We start from the raw sequence: 15383 nt of genomic DNA, 5'->3' as shown, positions 1-15383 counted from the left end.
ATTAAAAGCTTAAAAAAATGTCAAAGAATTTTTAAAGAATCTCTTCCCCATAATATCCTCAATAATGGATAGGAGTAAGTTATTTACTTGCAAGTGTAAATTGTAAACTGGGGAATGCAAAAATTCTAAATACCTACGGCAATGACTCTGTTATATCGAATACATTACAATTATAAATAATTCAATAATTTATTTGCAAGAATTTCTAATTACAGCACTTTAGTAACAATATTATTATATCACGATGACTGATCGTATACTCGCATAGAAATTTTTGCATATTATACTACATTAATATTTCATAAGTACATCATAAACCTCTTTTTTAAATGTAATTGCCGTTTAACGATCAGTCGTTGTAACTGAATAATAATAATATACATTTATCCATGAACTCATTCGACGGATCGTTATGATTGTGAATTGTGATAATTTAAAAATATACTTTATACGTCTACGAAATTAAAACAATCGTATTATATACACGTAGGTACCTATCTATATCAATAAGCGTAATAGCTCACGTACACGGTGGTATGTACGTTTTAATTGGCAGTATTGAAAAAAAAATGTGTACATAAATATATAGGTATATTTATCATGAATAAAAAGGTCGACAAATGTTAAATTTTACCGTTACCGAGTTTCCCGTAATAAATCGTTTTCCCGGCACAAGCCGTCGACAATCATCATCGATATACGGATCGGGGGCACGTTGACGCGACGAGAATATAGTTATAATTATTATATATAGTAATTGGCTTCCCATTAATAATATTACATTTCTATATGATAATTAAATTTACTATAAATGAGAAAATACTTTCAACGTGGGGTAGTAGTTATATAGGTATATATTATACCTACGAGACGTAAGTCCGCAATAACCCATTTAATTCTTTTAAGTGTGATTTTGATTATTATTCCCTTTATCAGATGACCATTTTGGCCTCGTTAGTGTTTTTAACATTAACTGGAACTAATAAAAAAAAACTAAAGGTCATTTGAATATTTAAATTTACTAATTTGTAGGAAATTAAATAATATATTTTAATATAGTATTTATATTATTTTCAGTATTTGTAAAGACATATAGTTAATGGATACAGACAATATTAGTTGGTAGGTACCTATATTAAAATGTTTTTTTTTTTTTTTTGAAAAAAACTCTTGAAAACAGTTCTACAAATTGGCCAACTTGAAATATTAAATGAACTAAAATAATATTATAAATATATAAACGTAGGTAACTATGAATTATGATATTACGTAAAAAATGTATGTGCCCTCTCCGTCAAATATGTACTAGATGCATGTTTTATTGTAAATACAACTTTGTTTAAAAAAATTTTAACTTTTAAAATGTACCTAAAGTAATTATTTGAAAAAAAATGTTATAGTGAACACGTGACATATGATTTTACGTAAAGAAGAAGTATTTATTACACAATATACCATATTGTTTTAAGAATAGAATAATATAGGTATACACTATACAGTATATAATATATAGGTACCGATAAAACAATTTAATGTAAAACACTTATTATTTCAAAAACTATTAATGGTTATAGATATGTTTTTTTGTTTGGCAATAAATGTTAAAAAGAACATTTTTGAAAAGAAATACAATATGGATTTTTAATTCTTTATTCTAAGGAAGAATATTTTTTTTTTTTGAAGTATTTCGATACCTTAAACCTTTATAAGAATCAAATTTTTGATCATTAGTTTATGAGTTATAAGTATTTAAAAATTCGATCAGGGGAGAGTGGTGTAGAGATACTAAGCAAAATAGTGATCATTTTGGTCTAACAGAAGCTCGCATCCAAAATTTAAATACTTAAGTTGTAAGTTTATAACTAATTAACTATTCATCAAAATTTAATACATATTTGTAAATCTAAATATTTCAGAATCATATTTTGCTTCGGAATTTGAAATAAAAAATAAATGTTGTCAATAGCAAAACTTTTTTAATTGGCGCAGACTCCAACATCCCCACGATGTTTTAAATTAGTTCATCCTTCTGTATATTTTACTTTTGAAAAAATCATGATTTAATTGTAAAAAATCTTGGGATAATTTATTACAATCTGTTATATTTTTAAATCTACTTAGTAATCTAACCAAATAATCAATGCAGTCTATCTGATACCCAAACGTTTTAACTTGTAAATTCGTACGCCTACATTTAGTTGATTTAAATCTAGAAAACTTATTTAATAATAAAAATAAAATTTGAAAAGAATAAAATACTTAAAGAGATAACGATAAAAAATTTGTTGTTTTTAATGATATCATGTTATGTAAAAGAAATATTTTCAAAAACATTTTTTTTTCTGAAATAATGATTTTATAATTTAAAATGAATCACTCTGTATATATGTGTAATTGTATAAAATATATATAATACAATAATTAATGTAGAAAAGAAAATACTATATAATATATATTATTATAGGTACGGACTCAAATAATATGTGCACCTCGATGATAAACGAAACCAGATCATTTCGTGAATTTAATAATCGTAATAAATAACAATATTATTATAATAAATATATGTATATATATATATATTAAACCGGTTCGATTCTTCCATATAGTTGTGGTCGTTTACCGAGTACGGTAGGACGAGGTGTTTATCTATGCATAACTATTTTAATTACTTTATCTACCACGCGAGTGTGTCTACGCGTGTGTGCGTGCGTGGTCGAAGTAAAAATCGAACACCACTGTGGGTTTATATCTATACAATATCGACTACAACACCTACAATATAATATAATATTTTAATATATATTAATTACATATATATACATAAAATACTCGTGAACAGAGTGCCGACGACTACTACACGCACTGTCCTGCTGCTTAATTTTACTCCTAGGCAATAGGTATAAGGTATAACACTATCGAGTACTTTTTTTACTAGTCTACAACTATAATTATTATTATGTGAACAAGAAAACAATAAACGTTCGGCGCTAAAGAGAATTAATACTTTTCGTCCGGGCGATTACACCGATTAAACGCGTTATTTACACACGCCGATGCGTTTAATTGGCTCTTTAACAGTATACCTACTTTTAGTTCGTAAATATATTATTACACTCGTCCTAAATGCGATGTGAAAACAATACGTATGTATTATACAATATAATAATAAGACTATTAGTAACAATAAAATATATTATAGAAAATTTAAACACATAGCTACAACGCTCCAAGCTCAGCTTATTTTATTGGAAGATTGAGGTTTTAAATGGAATCGTGCAAATTATGTTAAAATAATCTAATAATGTTTCAAACCATTTTATCAATAAAAACTAAGCCAAAGTAATTATAAGAAAGGTCTATATTATACACTCTTTATCAAACTAAATTGTAAGCATAATTTAAAATTATATAAATTAATATTAAATTTTTTACATAAAATTAATACAATATAGTTGTGCATTGTGTTCCAAAAGTTGTCTAACTCTCGGTAACTACTCGGTACAATATTTATGTTTTTTTTTTTAAACTAGGTATCAAATTTGAATGTTTGTATTATATTAAAAAAGCATATAAGTATGTATAAAATAATTTATCGAAATAAGGTACATTTACTTCATCAAATATGAGATTTTTAGTGTTCAGCACAGATTTTAATAGTAAAAAATAGATTAAGCTATTTATTACACTGCAGTTGTATATTATGTAACGTATAACTTAAAGTAATCATCCAAATCGTGATTGTAGTTGTGGTATAGGCTTTAAATATTTGCAATATAATTATATAAATACCGCACGGTAATGATTATCTTATTTTATATTAATTTTCATTAATACGTTTATTTTCATCATGTTATATTATCAAAATGCGTTTATATAAATCGTAAATTATAATATTAAGAAACTTTCTAAATATATTTCTGTATACGAATCTTCTACCGACGTCTATCCCACCAATGAAATGATACACAATATAATATTGTTCTTGTATTTTATTGTAATTTTAATCGCTTAAGACATAATAAAAATAATATTAGCAGCACTGATATTAGTATAAATATAAGTCAATATTTATAAAAGAAAAAAAAATAATTTTTCAATATTATAATGTCTACATAAAATAAATCTGAGCATAAATACGTTATACAATTAAAATGCCATTTATTAACATTGGCTGAAGCTAAGACGAATAATAAGTGATGTATCATGATTGTCGAGAAATTAAGTTTTTACTTGTTCTAAACTTCTAAATTTTTGTGAAAATATTTAATTCGTAGTTGGATAATCCAATAGTATGGTTTCATTTTCATTTAAACCAAAATTTAAAAGTTAATGTTTCTATTTATACAACGAGATAGGTTTAACATTGAATATTTTTTTTTCAGGTCTGGCTATAAACTAATTTTATTTTGAATTTCTTAATATTCGAATTATCTTATTTTAAAATCTTTATAAATCATTTTAAATATTGGTAGATTAACAAAAAATATGTTGTTTGAACGTTTTAACAACTGTTTTAAGTTGATACATAATAATATATTACATTCAATTGTTTTATATGTATAATTAATGTTCAAAATAAATTCCCTAATAAATATATTTTAATTATTCATTCTTATCTACACAAATACTAGAAAAATGCATGTTTTCAAGGTGGAAATTAATTGTTTACTATTTCAATACACTTGAGCAGCAATAATTATTATGTAATTATTATTTCCTTGATAATATCCTATTTTAAGGTGCTCACAATTTAATTAATTATTTTATAAGATTAATTATAACGATGAAAATTAAATACAAAAGTGGCCAGCGTTAATGTTATATTCTAATTTTTTTCTCTTATAATGGTAATTTTATGTAAACGTGTTCAATTTAGATGAGTTTTTTCTATTTCATCCATTTTCCCCTTAGCTTAATTAGTTAATTAAATTATATTAGCAGTTATACATTATAGCATAGAAAAAAGTTATTTAACTTTTTTTTTTACAAAAATACACCAAATACACAAAAGACAATATTTTATGAGTAATTGAAAATGGATAATGTACAAATCACAGCCATTTAAAAATCAAAAAAAAAGTTTAAAAAGACACTTTTAGTGAACAGGTACCTACTGAATAATACTGAAAACATAAGAAAAAAATATTCGAATACTTATTGTGTAGGTATACCATAGTATATAATATACATATATAATGAATTGTATTATATTATTTCACCGGGTAATAGACGAACAGCATGTCGCATGTGACCGTTTTATTTTGTCCGCGTGACGATATTATTTTTTCTTTTACATCTTTCATTGGACTAGTGCGAGTCGGAAATTGACAGAATCCCAGGCATGCGGGTCCCCGCAAATGCGTCGTAGTGTGGCGACATAATATACTATTTTTGAGTCAGTCCGTTTTACATCGAAACCCCCTACAATGTAACGAACCGAGTAATTTTTCATTTCTGAACACGATAAACATTTATTTTTTTACTTTTTTTTTTATACATAATAATATCATCACATTACGAATATAAAAATAATTAATCTCGCTTGTTGGCCATGTGCACGCGTAGATGCTGCCATCGACGCCGCCGGAGATACCTATATCCGCGCCAAACCGGCGGGAAAAAATATTTGCTCGTCGCGAATGAATGAATGATGATCGTATTCACAATTTATTCACATAATAATAATATAGTTGTTGTTAAACCTTGAGAATACACCGATGAGCCGATCTCGATAATACGGTTTTGTTTTATACAATGTAAAAAATACTAATTAAATCATTTAAGTCACGCTAACGTACACATTTACGTAGAAACAAAATAAAATTCTTATTTGGAGCATTTTCGGGATTTAATATTCTTCAACTCGATGACATACTAAAAATATTTGGACTTCACCAATTTCCGTAAAAAATGACCTTACAGTTTTCCACCGATATCTTTTATTATCCGTCAAATTATAAAAACAATATTCATTTTCACATCATATAACTACTAATTAATAATTATAACATAACAGACTAGGTATAGCAATGTAAACTAATAACTATTAACTAATATAACTACATCAAAATATAGAATAATATTGTATACATTTTTTTAATGTGCGCATATTGACAAACGTATTATATGCAATATAATTGTATCATAATACCTATTTAATTATAAATTAATAATACATTACTATGGGTTGTTTTTTCTGATAAAATTATGAGATATATATCCTCTAGGTAATTTATAATTTGTTTATATTTATTTTAAATTATTTCTTTGACAATAATAACGATATAATTATCGAATAATTTAAGAATAACAATATACGTATAATAACTATAAAATATATATATTTTTATCTAACTGAGTATTTATATTATATTATAATATAACAATATAAACCTATACATTTTATCAAACATAATGGTATTTTTATAAATTAAGTGTGAATTTTCCGAACGACTATAAACTGTAAGAAAATTAATATAAAAAGAGTTAATTACTTGAATATCTGGATTTTAATTATTTTAATTTATTTTGTTAAAATTACTAACAAACTTTGAAAAATATATTTTATGTGGTTTTTTTAACACGCAGAAAACAAATTTATACATTTACGTAAATGGTTTGTTTTCAAGATATAAAAACCTATAGTTTAGAAATAGTGAAATAATAAATATTTTTTTATCTAATTTGGCGGAAAATGTTATTGATGGAAAACAGAAAGATCATTTTATTCAAAAACCAGTGACGTCTCAATGTTGAAGTCGAATATGGATAAATGTTACAACATATTATATATATAATGATATTACGGGCTATCCACTTAGTAACTATTCACCTGTAGCTCGTGGCTTGTTCAAATCGTCGAATTAAGTCAATTCGTGCATAATTGAGTACTATAGTTATACTGTTGTAATGATATTTTATACGAATATAATCAAAGTTCGAGATAAATATAAGGGACGAACAAGGCTGAAATTACAGATTATCGCTGGCACTTAGGGCAATCTAAATAAAACTTTATTTATCCAATGCTTATCTTTGGATACTTTGTACTTTCTATATGGCCAATATTATATATTATATATAATATATACTATATGATTTTGTATTAATTATGTATATGTACTACAAAGACACTTATTTTCTGCGGCTAGACATTGTTAAAAAATATAAAACTGTTACCACTATATAATTTTACAAAACTTCGTTGTTTACTACCGAATCTCGAAAACAATTTTATCCAAGAATTACTTAGAATAAGACTGGTTGATGAGCTGATTAAGATGACAGAGATAAAGCGCAGTCTCCAAAAACAAATAAAATATTTCACTGTTTATATACATATGTGCTGGAAAAAATAAAAATTTAAAACTTGAAACGGTATAGCGTTATGTACAAGTTAGATTTTTTTATCAGATTTGTATGAATGATAAACTTTGGCGAGTTATCCGGAAAGTATTATGTAATACATAAAAATTATTATAGTACTAAATGTTGATCATCAGCCTGCTGTTTTAAACCGTAAAGTTAAAACGGTAATACACTGTGACCCACTCTATATAATACCAGTGTGTATATATTGTATAACCTACATATTAACGTCTGGGAATATTGCAGTAGATTAACAAGAGCTCTAATGCCGTCCAAACGTTTATATTTTATAGACGATAAGCAAAACCATTGAAACAACACGATCGATTACCGCCGGACCATGCCGTCGGTATAGTTCTGGTGGGCCTCACAGCTAGTAATAGGCAGCGGATTGTTATTTATTTTAATTAATAAACAATAATTAGAAACATTAATGTTTAATGGCGGCAGAAAAAAATTAATTGAATAATATTGTTATTGAAGAAATTATTTTATTTATTAAAAATTAAAGTGATTGTTAGGCATATAAAAAACTATGAAATTTTTTTAAATTTAAAACTATTTACTGTTTTTATTAAGTACAAAATATGAGTTATTTTTCTGAGTAGTTATAACCAATTTGAGGGCAATATGTTTTACTGAAATTCAAAATAAACATCTATTTATGCCTTAAAATAGTTTTACCCAGTCAATTTTTTTTTATAGTCCACTAGTAAACCACTTCTGATAAAGTATATACAATATACCTACTTATAAATAAATATTAACATAATTATACCATAATGATATAATAATATAATTATGTACCTATTATTTTAGTGCGAATGTTCTATTTATCATAATATTGATAATAAATCTGCGTGGTTTATACAGCAGTATCATATATATATTTAGATGATCGCAAAGGACTTTTATAAACTGAGCTTATTATGAGTAATAAATACCTAATCAAAAATAATATATGTGTCTTCTTTACGCATGTGTTTCCGGGAATCGAGCTATTGCCAGCTTATGCGTTCTATCTCGGACAGAGATGTCTCAAGGGCGTTTCTATGTGTATTGCACGTGAGTGCGTGCGTGTGTATGTGTGCAAAACAATGCACATTCCTCCGAGAAGTCCGGTTTGGACTTATCAAAACGGATGGCCGGAGGAGGATGGACCGCCGGGAGAGAGACAATACGTATTGTACATTATATATTACATGTGTATGTGTGTGTGTGTATTTGTGTACTAAAATCGTTTGCTGCACGTTTACACATCATATGCATTATATTCCGGTCTATCTTTTCAACACTCTCACTCCCACCCACGCAACCCCGTCTGAACTATCACCCAAAGTTACTATAACATATACAACAACAATAATAATATCGCGTGCCCTCGTAAATACGATTAATAATGATTGTTACGCAGATCGTAAAACCTCGAAGGGTCTCCGTTTTCATGGTAAATATTGTTTCTCGCTGATCCTGCATAGTGTTGACCATGACAAATTAAATAATACCCGTGGACATACCCCGTAGTTGGCCATCTTGAACTCAATTAAATGCGAGATGCGCATCTATTTTATTTTGACCAAGTATAAAAGTCCAGATCAAAAATCTTATCCAGTCCTTATAACTGTTATATTCTCTGTAACCGATGGTCACCCATTACATAAATAAAAAAATATTATTTTTTGCGAGTCATAAAATCCACTTGTGAGCCCGTCTTTAAAATGAGAATTTCATAAAATCCCTTTTAAGTATGTATCTATATACATAAAAGATAATTAGTAAATTACCTCAATATGTATACGGCAATTTGTTGAAAACGAATCAGTCAGTTAGGACTACATCTTAAATATATATTAATATAACATATTACGATAAATATGATTACGGCACGAGCGTTTACACTCGATTGCGTTGATTGCGTGTATGATCGCGATTTTTCCGTCGCCGTCGCCGGTACACGAAATACATCTCATAGACAGACGCGAGTCAATACCGTTACGCTACACACCACACACACACACACATCGTTGTCGTAAGAGAAAAAATAATGACCATGTGTGGTCGAGACTATGGAACAATTTTCGTTCATTGTTTAGCGAAACGTTTTTGTCGGCGGTGCGCATTCCTCGGCGACCGCCGCCGAGGCTACATTATACGCAGTGCTCACGTATATATATTTATTATATTAATACGTGAAGTTTACCATATTATACTATTATTTTATGACACAAAGTTAAATCCAATAATCTTTATTATTTTGGTATCATATGATATCTGCACTTTCTGCAGGCGTATGGTAATAATAAACGATGAACAATCGCACGATTGCGGAAAACTATACGAGTAATTTGATTAATATGCATAGTAAAGTTTATTACTATTAGAAGTCATTTATCTATTATACTTCAACGGTTTTAGGTGAAAAGTAGGTATCCAATCAACAGTCGATAAATCCGTCGACCGAGGTCTCTCGTAACGAATTTAGCTGATTCGGATTTTTATTATAATATTATTTATCTATGATTTGTTCTATTATATAACCTACGACACGTTTATAAGGCCTGCGGATGTACCTTCAAAAATTAATTGCTCACAATCGTCTTTTCGAGTATAGCACATACTATTACACCCAAAAGAGTGCGACGCGGCCCTGGCTGTCTGTGCGTGCGTATACGCATTATTTATGAATCGCCGCAGTTAACAAGTCGATTTTGTAAGACAAGTATCCCAAAAAATAAAAACCGGTCGATAATAGCTACGACCGGTTTCTACGACGATCGGATGAGTTAAAATTTGACGGGAAAAAAAATTCCCACTTAATTTTTTCGCCTATAATGGGGTAATTGAACGCATAAAACTACTAAATACGAGGTCGCGAAACCGTCGACGGCGCATAGTGTTCAAATACGCGAGCACGTTCAACGTCCGTGACGCGAGTACTACGCTGTATATATAATACCTCCACTGTGCTAATGGTCTCTAGGACGCGCGAGCTGTGACGTTGTGTGTGTGTGTGTGTGTGTGTGAACGACGAAAATTAATTCAATTATTTTATAATAAGCGATTTCTATTCAAAACGACGTTTAAATGCAAAGCGTTGTGTGTATATAGTATCGTACGTATATATGTGTGAGTACATAACCCGGTATACCTAAGATAATGATAGGTGGTATCTGGTATAGTCGTAATGTTGAACCGAGGAGATCGTATAATATGTAATATTATACATAATATTATGGGGTTTTAGATTCTCTCGATACACACGCGCACGTCACAATATTATTGTGGTGTCTCCGAAGACGACGGCTGATCCGTAGAAACGTTTGTTTTTCAAATTTTATAACTTAGGTAGGTACTTACCTAAACGCGCATCGTTATTTTAATTCTTAATAGATACTTTTATATCGGTCACGCGACTGAGCACAGTGAAAAGAATTACACGTTTTCTTCCACTATGCGCGAGTAAAACGAGCGAATTGGTCATAAATCAGTGTCTCTCGAGTGTTTTCGCGCCAGAAAGAATTATTACTGCTGTTGTATATTATATTATTTTTTACTAAAATTTATTGTTTTTTTTTAAAAAATGTTAATGAAATACACATATTATATCGTTGCTTATACAACCCACTCAAAATATTTCATAATTATATTTTAGTCGAATGTACAAATTAAATTTCAAGTGTTTAATATGATTTTTTATACATTTATAGTTGAAACTCCTCGGACTATTATATGATAATTAATCACAGTTTGTGTAACTACCCTAAATATTTTTATGAGATAAAAAAGTCTATATTAAAAAAATTGTACACGCTTGGTATGTAAATTTGTATTCATGCAAAGAGTAAAATGCACAAAGTATAATATATATTAACCATTTTACACATTTAGATCAAATAGACAAGACAAGCATAAAATGCATAAATATATTAGTATGGATAAAATCGAATTGGAAAATATTCATGATTGGGTACATAATAATCCAAATCAATGGGGCCAACTAGTGATTTAAATTCCTTGTAAAATCATATAACAAAGTTGTCCTACACTATATGTATAATAATATATGAGACAAAATACTTCGGTTATGAATAGAAAACGATCAAACTGATCAAATGTACGTTTGGCCTTCAGCTTTGATCAAACGACATAGGTATGTAATAGAAAATAATTATGTATTTACTTCGATATTAACATAAATACGGGATTGTGTAAAAGGAACAAGTTTTTTCGGTACTTTACACAGGAAATCATGTTTTCGCATTAGAATCGATAAAATTTGGAGACACCATAAATGAGCATTTTTCAAATATCTGCCCCATATCAGTGTAATTTACAGACTGAAATTCTATACGACGCATCTAATTAACCAGCGGTCCTAATAAAGTCGTCATGAACGGACAACTCGGTATAAAGACACCATACAGGTATCTCAAATCTCTCTAAATTAATGAATTATTCACAGAGATAGTATATATATTATATACTATTGAGTAAAATCTAGTTTAAACTTATATACATTTTTACGTTAAAATAATTGAAATGAAATTGAACCGTTAAACCGTTTAAATCTGCTGCAGAAGGAGGTGTCCGGAAGTGCTACGATTTATCGACATCGCGATATCCGACATCGTGACGCCGATCTATAAGTACCTACACGATTCGCGATCAATTGTTGATTCGCGTCACGCTCTATACATGCCGTGCGTTAATTGTATACGATTTAAACGTTCTCGCGATTCGTATTGGCATTCACGTCCATATCTATATAATACATACAATGTATACGAACCGGAGCACAGTTATTTAAGTATCTAGTCTACTATTATAATATTATACCTTTCGTATGGGTTTCAAACCCGGTGGTGGTTCTCAGAAAATATATATGTATTTTAGGTATTAAGTTAAGCAAGACTAGTAAAAGTATAATATGCTTCATGTATTAAATAGTATTCTTAAATGGCTACACGCAATATCATGTTCTATACACAATAACGTTTCAATAAACGTTTCTAAAGAAGTTTCAGATCTATTATACGTAATGTGGTATATAACAGTGAAATACAGGGATATATAGTGCTTGTGACTTAAGTCGTATTACAGCCCTTCAACATTCGGTAACTATATTACTATAATATATGCACAGTGGGTGTATTGAGAATATATCAATATTTTAAATGTTAAACATAAACAAGAACAACATATACAATAATACGTCTTGTTTAATGTGTTTAATGTGTAACAATGGGAACGAGACGTTTCCCCTTCAACCATCACCCCCAACTCACACCACCATTCTCGCGTGGGTAGTGATGTATAGAATTTTGAAAAACTTAAGAGAAAAAAATCTAAAGCCGGCGCGGCTTAACGCGCAGCAGACACCGGAGCGCGAACAATAAAATTAAAAAAAAAATGTCACACATCTCATCTGGCTGGCTCCAAGGCCCTGCAGAGAGTTGTTCGCCGTGTGCGTATTATTATTTATATAATATAATAATATATTTCTACATGGTCCTATTAATACTCGTTTTGAATGTTAAAACAATTTTTTTGATAGTCGGTGATGTATGAAAAAACAACCGACGACGATTATAATGATTTCTTTTTTGGCACTACACGCCGGATTTGTATATATACATTATACAATATACATAAACGAACACACACATACACGTATATGTGTGTATATATAAATATAGTACGTGGAACAAAAGCGAAAATATTTTTTTGGGAATAAATTAGAACCGGCCGCCGCTGCCCGTTTCATTCATTCATTGTTATATTTGCACGCAGCATTTCCACGAGCAGCGTCTCTATGATAACCACTGTTGAATGAATAAGTAGACGTGAATAATACGATGAAATATGATAGCCCCGAAGTCCTTTGAACACACACACACATACACACACGGTTACATGCACGCACACGACTCATTTCGGTCATTCAACATTCCGTTCGGTCAGATGGTTGAGAAATCGCCCGCCGCCGTTTATTATTATTCTTCGGATCGCTTACGGGTTTTCTTGTCTTTTTTTCTGTATGGTTTTGTTTTATTACTTACACACGTAAGAATATATTATTTATATATATATATATTACGTGGGAGTGTATTATTATTGTCATATAGTAGTATTATAGGTATATAGTAGCACCAGTGGTGGCTGGTATGTCATTATAACTATATGGTATACGGTGATTGTCCATTTCGCCGGATCGTATAAAACAACGGATAATACAATTTACTGCGTGTATTTAGTATTATTAGCCATCTCCTGCATAATATTCGATATGCGACAACGGTCAGCATACGCGTGACCTAAATCTCAAAACCAAATGTGCAAAAGAAATATCTAATAAAAATATTCGACAGTGGTCATCGGACGATTTTGATATCCGTTCAAAAACATTCCAGACGTACCTAAACAGACGCGTATATTTCGGAGGTCATCAGAGGTGTCTATAGACATACTTTTGAGTTTGGACTGATGGTTTTGGCTCGTTGGGCCAAGCTCATTTTCTATTTTTTCTACACACCTAACTGTCTGAAAATCAAATTTGACGCTACACACAGTGTTTATTTCAGGGGATAATTAAGTAGAAAAATGTATACAATATTTTTAATTACCTTCATTATTTATTCATATGGCATACCTCCTGGAAAATTTACAATACACCCTTCCCATCGAGATAGAAGGTGTGAAATAAATACTGACTAATACAGACAGTTAATATTAATATATATAATATATACTAATATTTACTAATATTCTATGGTGAGGTGATGAAAAAATTCGAATTTTTATATTATTTAAATACATTATAATGCGTATTGGACCTCTGGACTGGTCTTTGAGTACACATCACATTAAAACATTTTGAACTACCTCCATGACGGCTAGATAGTATCACAGGTGTGGACTATCTACCCCACACCTCAATTTTTAACCGCTCAGTTTAGCCCAATGGTCCAAATCCGATAGTATATGTGCACAATGCACATATTAAAGTGATGAACTTGTAATCGAGTAGTAGTGATTACAAAGGTCAACGACAGATTAATTTAAAAAAATAAGCTTTCAAACAAACGGGGTATTTTTGAATTCCATATTATATTATATCGATTACAATCGATGTCCAATTTTCAAGCTATAATAAAAATGTTACATAAAACATTTTGAATAACATTTAAAAGTATTTAAACCGTAAAAACACGTTAAATTATATGATTATTATATTACTCCTCTATCAGAATGTAGAAAACCCGTTTTTGTAAATAAATTAAAAATATGAAAGTGTCTCAGTATTGAATAAAAAATATAAGGGCTTAAAAAATAAAACACCTATATATATCCATATAGATCTATTTGACGATTGTATTGAACTAGGGAGACTTAAATTATCCTGAGGGCTAAGATCAGAACACCTGTAGGGGGCATGACAACACAGGGAGACGGAGCTTCTCTACAATTTTTATATTTTAAGAGCACGTAATTATTTTTAATAGAACCCATTTTTAACAACGATTTTCTTATAAATAATATTATATTTTAATTAGGTACTTATAAATTATTGTACAACATATTTTTTTATGACATTGCATAACAGTTATGGAGTATTTATAATTTAATCGAAATTTAAAAATATCTTTATAACTTATTAATCAATTTAATATTTTACATTAAATACAATTATTGTTAGCGTGAATAAACAGTAGTAATATTATTCTAAAATATTAATTATTTAATCGCACAAAACTCATAAGTAGTTATTATATACTGGATATTGGCAAACTCATATTATTTGTTTGAAAATCAATAGTTGTTGGTGTTGTTAAATTGATAGTTATTGAGAAGTTTTACACCTTAAAGTTAGTTGAAGTTCAATCATTTCAATAAACATTAATTTTATCAAGTTGAAAACGGAGTCCCAATTTTTATTTTTCAAACTCGAGCATTGCCATCCGTAAAAAATGATTTATAAATATAGATTTAAAAATAATAGAAAGATAGATTTG

General features: G+C 29.2%; 1 long non-coding RNA gene across 1 annotated transcript in view; it reads right to left on the bottom strand.

The window, feature by feature from the left end:
• Window positions 1-15383, bottom strand: part of LOC114128991 (uncharacterized) — a 165945-nt gene that overhangs the window by 68042 nt on the left and 82520 nt on the right. The gene's annotated exons all lie outside the window — the stretch shown is intronic.

Source organism: Aphis gossypii, chromosome 1 (genome assembly GCF_020184175.1).
Source record: "Aphis gossypii isolate Hap1 chromosome 1, ASM2018417v2, whole genome shotgun sequence".
NCBI classification, from domain to species: domain Eukaryota; kingdom Metazoa; phylum Arthropoda; class Insecta; order Hemiptera; family Aphididae; genus Aphis; species Aphis gossypii.
Note: the sequence above shows the minus strand (reverse complement) of the source record. Positions and strands in the feature narration are given on the sequence as shown.